General features: G+C 45.7%; 1 protein-coding gene across 1 annotated transcript in view; it reads right to left on the minus strand.

The window, feature by feature from the left end:
- Positions 1 to 11,887, minus strand: part of SOCS6 (suppressor of cytokine signaling 6) — a 116,371-nt gene extending 104,484 nt beyond the window's left edge. The window contains exon 1 of the mRNA XM_068234682.1: positions 11,052 to 11,887. The gene's annotated coding sequence lies outside the window, so the exon portion shown is untranslated. The remainder of the gene's footprint in view (positions 1 to 11,051) is intronic.
- Between the last annotated feature and the right edge of the window lie 358 nt (positions 11,888 to 12,245).

Consider the following 12,245-nt stretch of genomic DNA (forward strand, 5'->3'; position numbering starts at 1 on the left):
GAAACATTTTACCTCAGGCAAGCCTAAAGTTAACTCTTCTGTCTTTAAATTAACTCTCCAATCCTTAAAATAACTCCAGAGTTAAAGACAGGCTGTTAATTAACTGTGTGTGAAAATAACTACAGAGGAGGTAAATTAACTACAGAGGAGGTACATTAACTACAGGAGAGGTAACTTAAGGAATGAAGAGGTAAGATAACTCTCTCACGTGTGGAGGTAAGTTTTCTCTTGCTTTATTATCTCTAGCATGATCTTAGTGAATTGAGGCCAATGAGTTTGGAGACTCTGATGGAGACTGCATGGGCACCGGACAGCTGCAGGGGGCTGGTGGAAGCCCCAGGTGAGTAAAACTTTTTTTTTTTTCGAGCCATATGTGTCCCTTTAAGTTATTGAAAACCAGAGTCACTAGGATTCCTTTGTTGTAAGTCTATGGAAAACCAAGAAAAATAGTATACCTTTCCCTTTTTAAAACACAGTGAGTGAGTGGCCCATATGCAATTCACGTTGTCTCCTGAGTCTTCTCCTAGGTGAAATTTTCAGAACTTGTCAATAACATGCTCTTAAAGCCCCCAGCAAGAAAGAAAATACTCAGAATAATTTTGATAATACTTTTTTCATCTACTGTTTGGTACTTTTTCAATTGCAAAGTACTGAAAAAGTTATTTTAAAGAGAAGATGAAACATTATCTCCTAGGCGATAATTCAGCAGAAAAAGTGAATTGCATATGGGTCAGTGTATTTTCAGTTTTAAGTGCTACATGAACAGGAAGTATCACCCATGGTGCTTCTCTTTAGGAAGGTGGTTGGAATATGCTAATTATTATTTTACGCCTTTAATGTGAACATTCAAACCACGATCCTGAAGTGATGCTTTATTAGAGTTACTTCTAATTCTTGTGAAGGTAAAAATTGCCTTCAGTTCTAAGCAAGCAACATATTACTTAGCATTTCTTTTTAATACTGGGATTCTGGGGCTCTTCAGGCCAAAACAAATATGGTAATCCCTAATTTGACCAGGTACTCTGAACATGAATGCTATGAGAAACAAAATATCAAAATGATCTGAATAATGAAAATACTTTTGAGATTATATAGATTATAAACTTTCTGAAACTCATTTTACTCTGGAAGAAATACTGGATGTTGTTAAAATAACATAATCTCAGTCTATGAGGAGTTTTCTATGATGTGGTACAAAAAATATCAGATATCTTTGACAAATTTATCATGGATTTTAGGAAACAGTTTAAAAAGTAACTCTAGTCATTATATATTTTGTGTCTAAATTGCATGCTGGAAAAGAACTTTACCCTATGTTAACACTGTACTTAAATCCCAGCATGCATCTGAGTTGGTAACTTCTTGTAGGCATAATCATGTGACCCCAGCACAGAGAAAATAGTGCCTCTTTTGTTTTAAGAAATGGGGTTACAGAGGACATAATTATAAAGCTAGTGTGTCATTACTGATATATCAGACAATAGAAAATAATGTTTCCAAACACAAAGAGCAGGAGGAACCAGCACTGCTAAAATGCTGATTTATTTTTTGTCAGACAATTCTTAATCTTCATATAGATGTACAAGACAATCCTGTGCTGACTTGGTAAAACATAAATATGCAGTCCAATGCTGACTTGAAATAACATACCATTGGGGTGCAAGCTGAAGATAGGGTGCGGTGGGTGCTGGGTGCCAAGCCTTTATTTATGTTTCACCAGTCAGCACTGGATTGTCTTGTACATGTATGTGAAGATTGAGAATTGTTTGACAATACATAAATCAGCGTTTTAGCAGTGCCGGTTCCTCCTGCTCTTTGTGTTTGGAAATGCTATGCACTATCACACCAGAGCACGCTTATAGCTGATTTAAAGGGCCAGCTGAACAAACCACCTTTTGCTAAGCTCGTTTCCTGCATCTGCAGTAGTGCCAACCCGCTAACTTCTAGTCTTTTTATAGAAAATAATGTTCAGATAGTATCATCTGTAATGTTCAAGAGTTGTTCTTAATTGTAATGCATTTTTATGGAAACATTTTATAATTTTTAACAGGCAGCATAGTGGCCAATTAGACATTCATATTCTTGGTATGTGACTGTGCAGGTCAGGGCCGGCTTGAGTGGAAAATAAAGGGTAGCTTGGCATGAGGTATTAGGAAATGGCACAAGCCTCAAAGTGACAGAAGTGGGCAGCAATGTCACATACCTGTAGCGGAGGAGACCGATTTGCTGAGGGCAGCAACCCCTGCGACTTATCAACCAGAGGCCCTGGATTGGGAACAGGGTCCTCCAGTTAACACGGGGCAGGAGTGCTCGCAGAACCAGTAGCTGGAGCAGACAGGAACTGGAGACTCCCGCAGGACGGGTCTGGTAGTGCAATAACCCGTCCACCAGTAGGACTGCAGATGGTCTTGACACGCAGATTCTGTAGAGACTAAACACAGAAGCAGATCCTTGGACAGGCCGGGGTCGGTAACAGAGTGAGTAGTCAGACAGGCAGGGTTCGGCAACAGAGCGGGTTCTCAGACAAGCAAGGTTCGGCAACAGAGCGGGTTCTCAGACAAGCAAGGTTCGGCAACAGAGCGGGTAGTCGTACATAGCATAGGTCAAAGCCAAGCGGGAAGTCAGACGAGCCAAGGGCAGCATGGAGCAGGATCAGGAACAGGCAAACAAAGTGTCAGGTCACGGGAACCAACTAGCTGCAATACTACAGCAAAGCTGCTATGGCTCTCCAGGCTTAAATAGGCCTCTTGGCGCGCAACGCGCACACAGCGTAGTGCGTCACGTGCGCACAGCGCAACGTGTCACGTGCGCATGCGCAAACACACGCACGCGCACACACGCAAAACAAGCAGATATGCATAAAGCAGCCGTCCCTGCGCGTGCCCAGCATTCACACTAGCATCTTGCAGCACCAATGTTTCCACCGTGCAACACTCACCAGTGCGCGTTGCACTGGTGAGCGCCGACAGACCACCCCGAAAGGCATGCCGCCAAGGCCCCCCAGGACGACCGCCAGGGGAGGACTGGGACCTTTTGGCCTGGAGGGAAAACACAAACTAGAGGCCCGATTTCACGGCAGCCCCAGCCCAAATGACGTCACATGCGCCCAATGTGCTATATACCGGTAGTCACATGGTCATGCCAATGCAGAAATACAGCAAGGATACTCGAGGGACAGCATGACAGGTAAAGTATAAATGCACAGGCATCGTGGGGTACATAATACATTTTGAGGGAAAACGCCAGGGTTTCCATTGCGTACATAGTTTGTTATTATCGAATACATCGGCCCGAGATTTCCCAGGATCTCAGATTGATACATTCAACTACTTTCCACCTGAAATAAGTCAAATTGTTGATTGGGCATGCTTGTGGCGGCATAGATTTTAATCCGATTGGATAATTATCGAAGCAGTTAGTGGAACGGCCAGCCCTAAATCATTAAGGGAGAGGCAGCCTGGGGGGAAATCTCACTCCTTCCCCCCTGGCCAGTCCTCCCCTGACGACCGCTAGCATCTGTCTGTGCCAGCCACCTCACCTGGACAGGTAACTGACCATGACAAACAACCACTAGACGTTATGGCAGCAATTGCCAAGTTGGCAGCTGTGCAACATTGGTTAGAGATACTGGATTTGTGGGTGGTTAGGACTGAGCTTTGTTCCATTTCAATCAAGTAAGGAATGAACCAGTGATACAGCAGATTTTGGTATGGAAGACAATGTTGGGGAAGGCTATTGCTCCATTTCCAGCATCCACTTCCCATACCTGGATTTCTAAATCTGCTCCTCTCTACTCCTCATTACTACTGGAGGTAAAGAACAACACATTACTGCAAAACCCTATAGGCAAGGTTGTCTGAACAGAACAGAGGTTAAGAGAAAAATACAGCCACAGTGGTGCAAGAGTTAATGGGGACTGCTGCTTAAGTCTCTGGCCAAATGAAATGGGCCCTTCATGGTTGCTTTTACTGTACATGGGTGCACTGGTTGTACATGCGCCTGCACTATTTTAAATGCTGTGATAGATGTTCTAAATGACAAGGCTTTTGTAAGATGCCAAGTCTCAGATGGTAGAAGCCCTATGATAAATCCTGTCAGGGGTCACACCTGCATATCTTTGTTGACAAATGAGGACTGCCTGCTGTGGCTGCTAACTAATTACTACAGCACTGTGACCCCTATGCTTTAGTTCACCTTTCTCCCAATACTGCTGCTGCACAACTTCCTCCTCATCCTCCCCCATCCTGTTGCTCTACTGGTCTGAACCTTCACCCTATGTTGTGTCAATCACCATGTCATCTACTACATCCTGGTTCTCCTCTACCTAACTAACCTTATTATCACAGTAATCAAAAGAAGTTGACATCTGTCTTAGTGCAAAAATGCAGTTGTCGTCTGCTGGCATGGCTTTTGGGGGGCTGACTTCAGACATTAACCCACCCTGCTTTTCTTCTCTGAGTTAGTCCTCCACCTTTTCATTTTCAGAACAATATAAAGGGCCTGATTCACAAAGCCGTGCAAACACTTTGCACGCCTGTGAAAAGCCCTTTAATTTAGGCGTGATCTGAAGGAATTCGCGCGAACTCCCGCGCGCAAAGTTTTGGGGTCTGAGGTTTTTTTATATGTATGTCATGAGGGTATATTACTGTTATTTTAGCAAATAAGTACTTGTAATTATTGATAGGGTACAAGCACAACAAAATACATCTTCATTTCCAGATAAGTAGTGTTACCATTGTAGTAGGAACATCATTTCGATGTTGTGATACAAAGGGGCAAATAGAATGTGTGAATTTTATCTATAATAGGATTGTTTATTTTAAGACTATAGGGGATGGAATTGTAGAAATGGTGTGTTTTTTCATTTTTCCTTGTATTTCCCTATAAAATTTATAGAAAATAAAGTAATTACTGAAAAGAAGTATCACCCCCAAAAGCCTAATTTGTGGTGGAAAAAAAGCAAGATATACATCATTTAGATGTGATATGTAGTGGTAAAGTTATTGTCGAATAAAAGGGAGGAGTGCAGACAGGGGGAAATTGCTTATGCCGTTAAGGTGAAAACAACCCACCCACAGGCTGAAGTGGTTAATTGCCCTCTGAAAAGGAAGGAAGAGGAGTAGGTTCAGGTGGTTTGAGTTCACCAGTGTTAGGTAATACACTCTACTACACTAAGGGATGAACGACACCTCATTTAAGAAATGGCAGACATGCATGGCCTTCTTTGGCAAGCTATGAAGCCATCAGATCCACACAAGGCCCATGAGAAATTTAAACTTCAGATAAGCATTAAAGAAGAGCTTTCAAAGGCAAAATCAGGTAATTATGGTTATTTGCCTAGGAACCCTCCACACTGTCATCTGCTGAATCTCCAAATGGTAACTAAACCAGGAGTTCTGCATAGCCTTCAATGCACTGTATGGGGGAAATGACACAGCTTATATACATGTTGGATTAGCCTGACGTTTGTAAGCTGAGATTTAATATCAAACTAAAGTGACAAGTTTACATCTGGGAAAGATGACTCTTCAATCCTTTTTTAACTACTAACATTTGTCTAAAGCTTTTCTCCCATAGGATTCAAAGTGCTTTGAGCAGCTGAGGCAGGCAGCAGCCAACGTGGGGTGTGCACACAGCAAACTGCCCGATTCCCAGTTCTGGCAAAGTGCAATTTATAAGCTTGGATGTTATTTTACACTACAATGTTTTATTGCCAGCTTGCTATCCCCGTCATGCTTTTAGAGGAAGCAAAATAGTTAGCTTCACCACTGACTTACAGAACAAATAAACCAGTGATCATAAAATCAATGGTAGACAAAACGACTCAGGCATATTATACCAAACCATGCCTCAGAGCTCCAGGACAATTAGTCTATTTCAGCTTAAAATGCGCTATTGGGTATACATGGACTTTAAGCAAAGGATATGATGTGGAATGGCTCTAAAGAAAACAGGGGAAGAAAGAAATGATTTATTTATATACTCTGAAAATCATTTTGAAAGCCGATATGATGTTCGCAAGAAATATTGCAACCACATGAGAAAATAAGGGTGCAATTGAAAGCAATATATTAAATCGAATTTTTCTATAGCTATAAAACTGCTTATGCTTTCATTCGCTTTCAAAAAAAATCTCTGTGGCACTGGGATGTTATGACGTACCGCACTTGTGCTCGTTTTATTATTTATTGGTTAGAAATTCTGTTATCCCACTTTCAAAACAAACATGACTTTGTTTGCAAGACAGCGCACAAAATATATGATCCGGAAAATGTGGCCCAGGATGGTTGGCCATCAGTTCTTGCCGGTGATTATGGCAGAAGGAGAAGGAAGGAAGGGAGAAAAATTGCACTTATTTTATTGCTCAATATTGCAGTGGCACCTCCCTCCCCCAACAAACACGTCCTACATACTAAAGCCAGTTTGTAAAAAAGACAATTGACAAACCACGAACCAATCAATTCTGTTGTTTCAGCCAGCTTAAAGAATTGTCAAAGAATAACATAATACAGCAATAAATTAAAAATAAATAATGATAAAAAAATAAATATAAAAATAAAAAACATGAATTATGCAAGGTAAGTATGGCATAATATCTTTATTCAGATTACAGAAATCTCTTAATTAGCTGCTGTTTTGGCATACACCAGCTGTCTTCCACAATAGTCCCACAAGGACGGGTTTCCACTAGTGCCCGCCACTAGAGGTGGGCCAAACGGTTCGCCGGCGAACGGTTCCAGGCGAACATCGGGTGGTTCGCCTTCACTGGCGAAGGCGAACTTTCCCGGAAGTTCGATTCGCCCCATAATGCTCTATGAGGGTCAACTTTGACCCTCTGCATCACAGTCAGCAGGCGCATTGTAGCCAATCAGGCTACGCTAAGCCCTGGAGCCCCCCCCCCCCCCCCCCCCTTATATAAGGCAGGCTCCGGCGGCCATTAGCCTCACTCGTGTGCCTGCTAGAGACAGAATAGGGACAGCTGCTGCAGACTTGTTCTCCTAGGGACAGATAAGTCAGGCTCTTGCCTTCTTAGCTTGCTTAGCTGAATCTTATTGCTATAATAGCGCCCCAGAAAAGCTCTTTTCAGAGCTCATCCTGCTGTGATCAATTTTTTTTTCTGTGTTTGAAACTGACACTTGTGGTGTTTAGACAGCATTGCTAATTCATACTGTGTGTCCCACTGGCACTGCCAGCAGCAGCAGCACATTCAGTGACTACTACCTGTGTGTGTAATACACTTGTGTTGCTTAGACAGCATTGCTAATTCATAATGTGTGTGTCCCACTGCCAGCAGCCCACCAGCATTCAGCAACACATTCAGTGACACCTGTGTGTGTGACAGGGAGCTGCACATTGTACTACCTACCCAGTACTGCATTTACCTACTACTAGTACCTGTTGTGTTTAGTTAACCCACCTCATCACTGCATACACCTACGTTTGTGTTGAGTGAACCCACCTCGCTGCACATATCTACCTTTTGTGTTGAGTGAACTTGCGTCACTGCATATAACTACCTTTTAAGTTGAGTGAACTCACCTCACTGCATATCTACCTTTTCTGTAGAGTGAACTCACCTCACTGCATATATACCTCCTGTATTGTTATTTTTGGTCACTACCTCGGGGTGGGCGTGCATGCCTGCCTGCTGCCCTCCTTGGATGTGTAGCGTTGCTCAGGCTCCACACCGGATTCCATCCCTCATTCCCCGGCCTTTACCCGGGGTCACAATGTCAGACTTCATAGGATTCTCATTGTAGCGGTACTGAACAAGTACACAGCAAGTAGAAAATGTAATTTAAAAACAAAACGTAAGCTTTTTAACAGTGCCATGGAAAGTTGAGAAGGAAGTCATACATTACCTGACATCACTGAGTGACTGAGGAAGAGCAATCTCGCCATGTTGCGTAGTAGTCCAGCACGGCCGTCACAACACACAACAAACAGCTATTTGCGGTGCGTTACACAGTGAGTTTGGTGTGTCAGTGTGAAGCAGTACTCTAATTACACTCCCTGATTGATGTATACACATGCAAGATGTTTTAAAGCACGTTAGGCCTGCAATTTAGCATTCAATGTGATTTCTGCCCTTAAAACGCTGCTTTGCGTCACATCCAGATTTTTCCCCGGGACTTTTGGCATGTATTCCACTCCGCCATGCCCCCCTCCAGGTGTTAGACACCTTGAAACATCTTTTCCATCACTTTTGTGGCCAGCATAATTTTTTCTATTTTTCAAAGTTCGCCTCCCCATTGAAGTCTATTGCGGTTCGCGAACTTTTCTGCGAACCGAACCTTCCGCGGAAGTTCGCGAACCTAAAATCAGAGGTTCGGCCCATCTCTACCCGCCACCCGTCTCCGAGACGGATGCTGGCACCTGTGCATGCCAATTATGCATACAAATCCCTGTAGCCGTGCCACGGCTGTGGGGATTCAGACGCATTGTCCAGAATTCTGAAGCAGTGCTTCATAATGTTTCCATGCGCACAAATTCAGAAGCAGCCTAATGATTTCAATAGGCTGAGATTCCAGATCCGTATTTGTGTTCATGAAATCAAGAATTTTCAACCCTAGTGGAAATGGGCCCTTAGTGTTGAGTATTTTTAGCGCCAAGTAGGACTAAGTTTTGTGGTAACACACTGCATGCATGCAGTACTTGTGCCGCACTGCACCAGCAGTACTGTGAACGTCACATAGGTGGTGCATTGCAGTGCAGAAAACCGCGTTACAAAGCAGTCATTATGCCACTCCGCAAAGCAGCACTGTGAACGTAGCCTCAGGCTTGGTTCACACCAGGTCCACTGGAGTGCATAGCAGTTGACCAATGGACATGCAGAACAGACCTATGCTTCCCCATGAGCCCTTTCACACATGTCCCATTTTCACTGTGTCTGATTTGTCCATTGTACATTTTTTTCAGACAGTGAATACAAATCCCAGGTCCATTTCCTACTATTGTCCATTTTGTATATGTATATGTGTAGATATGGCCATAAAAAGTACAAATTGTGAAAAAATAACTATTTTAGCCGTCTAAAAGAGCGCCGCTGATTGCAATAAATAACCATAAAAGTGATTACAAAAAAATTGTAAACTCAGAATTGTCCCGACTTTCCTAAAAGTGAAAAAAAAGTAAATGAACAGAGTATGACCAGAGAGGCTGCAAATGGCATCTATCTCAGTTCCATCTGTGTTGTGTCATGATTTGGAACATTGAATGATATGATTTAACTTGACGGAATCTTGCACAGATTATGTATGACATTCCTTGTAGACCATTAGGAATGCTGTTGGTAGGCTATCTGTGTTCATTCTTGATTTTAATGTTTTTCGATTAGAGAATTTAATGCCCTGAGATAGTGACCTCTGGTAAATATCACACTGCTGTATCCAGGGTCGGACTGGGACACCAAGGGCCCACCAAGGAAGTTTCAGCCTGGGGCCCACCCCCCTCTCCTCCTCCTACTCCCTCCCCCCCCCCCCCCCCCCCCATTTTGGGCTCACATACACATGTACTTTAGAAATTTTGCATGACTTTATGGTAGGGAATAGATTGTGAGCAATTCTGAGGACAGTCTCCAATAGGGATATGTCTAAATGCGAAACTAAATGGGTGTCACCATGCACTGGAACATCGGCGTGGTCATGATGAGTCATGGGCAGACTTAAAAAAAAAAAATACAAAACACAAAATAAGTAGCGGCGTTATTCACAGAGATTAGGTCCGACCAGATACATTGTATATTCAAGTAGTTACATGCCTCATGATCATTCATCAAGTAGTCAAATGGCAGCAGATACCCCCACAAAATGCAATCAGGTTGACGGCAGATACCCCCACACAATGCAATCAGGTTGGTGGCAGATACCCCCACAAAATGCAATCAGGTTGACGGCAGATACCCCCACACAATGCAATCAGGTTAACGGCAGATACCCCCACAAAATGCAATCAGGTTGACGGCAGATATCCCCACAAAATGCAATCAGTTTGGCTGCAGATACCCCCACAAAATGCAATCAGTTTGGCTGCAGATACCCCCACACAATGCAATCAGGTTGGCTGCAGATACCCCCACACAATGCAATCAGGTTGGCTGCAGATACCCCCACACAATGCAATCAGGTTGGTGGCAGAGATACCCCCACACAATGCAAGTCCCCCCCAGCTTGGAAGGGGGGGCAGAGGGCACAGATCAGCGGGGAAGCCTCCCCCCTCCCTCACCTAGGGCCCCCCCTTCCGCGCAGCCCCCTCCTCGAGAAGTGCAGCCAGCAGCGAGCGGAGTATAGCTTACCAGCTTCAGATGATGCTATCTCCGCTCCGCATGCCGCTGCTGCCCTGCTGGTCTCTGTCTCCTGTAGTGACGCTGTCCAATCACGCTCTAGCAGGAAGTACTGCGAGAACGTGATTGGACAGCGTCACACACTACAGTCAGAGACCAGCAGGGCAGCGGCATGCGGACTCGGAGCGGAGATAGCATCATCTCTGTAGCTATTCTCCGCTCGCTGCTGGCTGCACTTCTGGAGGAGGGGGGTGCGCGGAAGGGGGGGGGGCCCTAGGTGAGGGAGGGGGGGACGCTTCCCCCCCTCCCCGCCGCTCTGTGCCCAATTCCCCCCCTTCCAAGCTGTGCCCCCCTCCAGTGGCGTAGCTAGGGTGTTTGACACCCGGTGCGGATAATTTACCAACACCCCCCCCCCCCCCCCCCAAAAAAAGCAAAGCGCGCAGCGACAAAAAAAATGGGTGTGGACATGACATCACATGGGTGGGGGGTAATTGTAATGTAACTGTAACAGTAAGGCAGTGGGCTAATATAGGTAGCCAGAATAGTTTCCCTCAGCATAGGTTAGATATGACAAATATGACAACATGACAAATTCAGCAATCTTGAGGCCCCCAACAAGACAAATTCAGCAATCATGAGGCCCCCAACAAGACATTCAGTAACCATGAGGCCCCCAACAAGACAAATTCAGCAGTCATGAGGCACATAAATAAACAGCATTTCACATAAATAGGCAGAATGCCCACTTAATATGGTATACACCTCTCACCTGGCTTCTGAATTCTCCTCTACTGGCTGCTGTGCCAGGCAATACTGTTTTTGGCTGGATTGGGGATGATGTGTGGGCTGAAAGGCCTGGCGGTGATGCTGTGGCCGGCCTGGCGGTGATGCTGGGCTGTACTTGGCTGGTTGAAGTAAATGTTGGCCTGACTGTTGGTGGTGATGCTGTGGCCTTTTTGACAGTGATTCTGGGCTGGTTGGCTGGTGGTGATGCTGGGCTGGCCTGGATAGTTTAGGTAGTGACAGGTGCACCCTAGTTTAGGTAGCACCAGGAGCCTCCCAGCTTAGGTAGTGACAGGACCCCCAAGTTTAGGTAGCGACAGGAGCCCCCCAGTTTAGTTAGTGACAGATACCCCCCAGTTTAGGTAGTGACAGGAGCCCCCAGTGTTTGTAGTGACAGGTGCCCCCCAGTTAAGGTAGTAACAGGTGCCCCCCAGGGTATGTAGTGACAGGAGCCCCCAGTGTTTGTAGTGACAGGTGCCCCCCAGGGTATGTAGTGACAGGAGCCCCCAGTTTAGGTAGTGACAGTGCCCCCCAGTTCAGGTAGTGACAGGTGCCCCCAGTTCAGGTATTGACAGGCGCCCCCCCAGTTCAGTTAGTGACAGGTACCCCCAGTTTAGGTATGACAGGAGCCCCCCAGTATAGATAGACAGGTCTATAGGTGTCCCCAGTTTAAATAGCCAGATCTATAGGTGTCCTCAGTGGCAGCGGAGAGAGAAGAGAAGCGGTGGGGAAGGGAGGACGTTTCCCCCTCCCCCTTCCCTCACCTTGGGGCTCCCCCTCTCTCGCTCCCCCCTTTAGAATTAAGTGATGCGGCAGGCAGCGCCGCTGTGCCTGCCGCTTCTTTTCTCTCTCCGCTGCCACCCCAGGGCGGGCGGGCCAGCCACGTCCGGGTAGCTAGGGGGGGGCAGCAGCTAGCCAGGGGAGTGCGCATGCCCCATTTTGCCCTATGTAGGGACGCCCATGGCATGGTAGGCAGATAGGTAGCCGGGTAGGCAGTTATGTAGCCGGGTGGGAGGGTAGGCAGATAGGTAGCTGGGTGGGCAGTTAGGTAGCCGGGTGGGAGGGTAGGCAGTTAGGTAGCCAGGTGGGCAGATAGGTAGCTGGGTGGGCAGTTAGGTAGCCGGGTGGGCAGTTAGGTAGCCAGGTGGGAGGGTAGGCAGATAGGTAGCTGGGTGGGTAG

Source organism: Hyperolius riggenbachi, chromosome 5 (genome assembly GCF_040937935.1).
Source record: "Hyperolius riggenbachi isolate aHypRig1 chromosome 5, aHypRig1.pri, whole genome shotgun sequence".
Lineage (NCBI taxonomy): Eukaryota > Metazoa > Chordata > Amphibia > Anura > Hyperoliidae > Hyperolius > Hyperolius riggenbachi.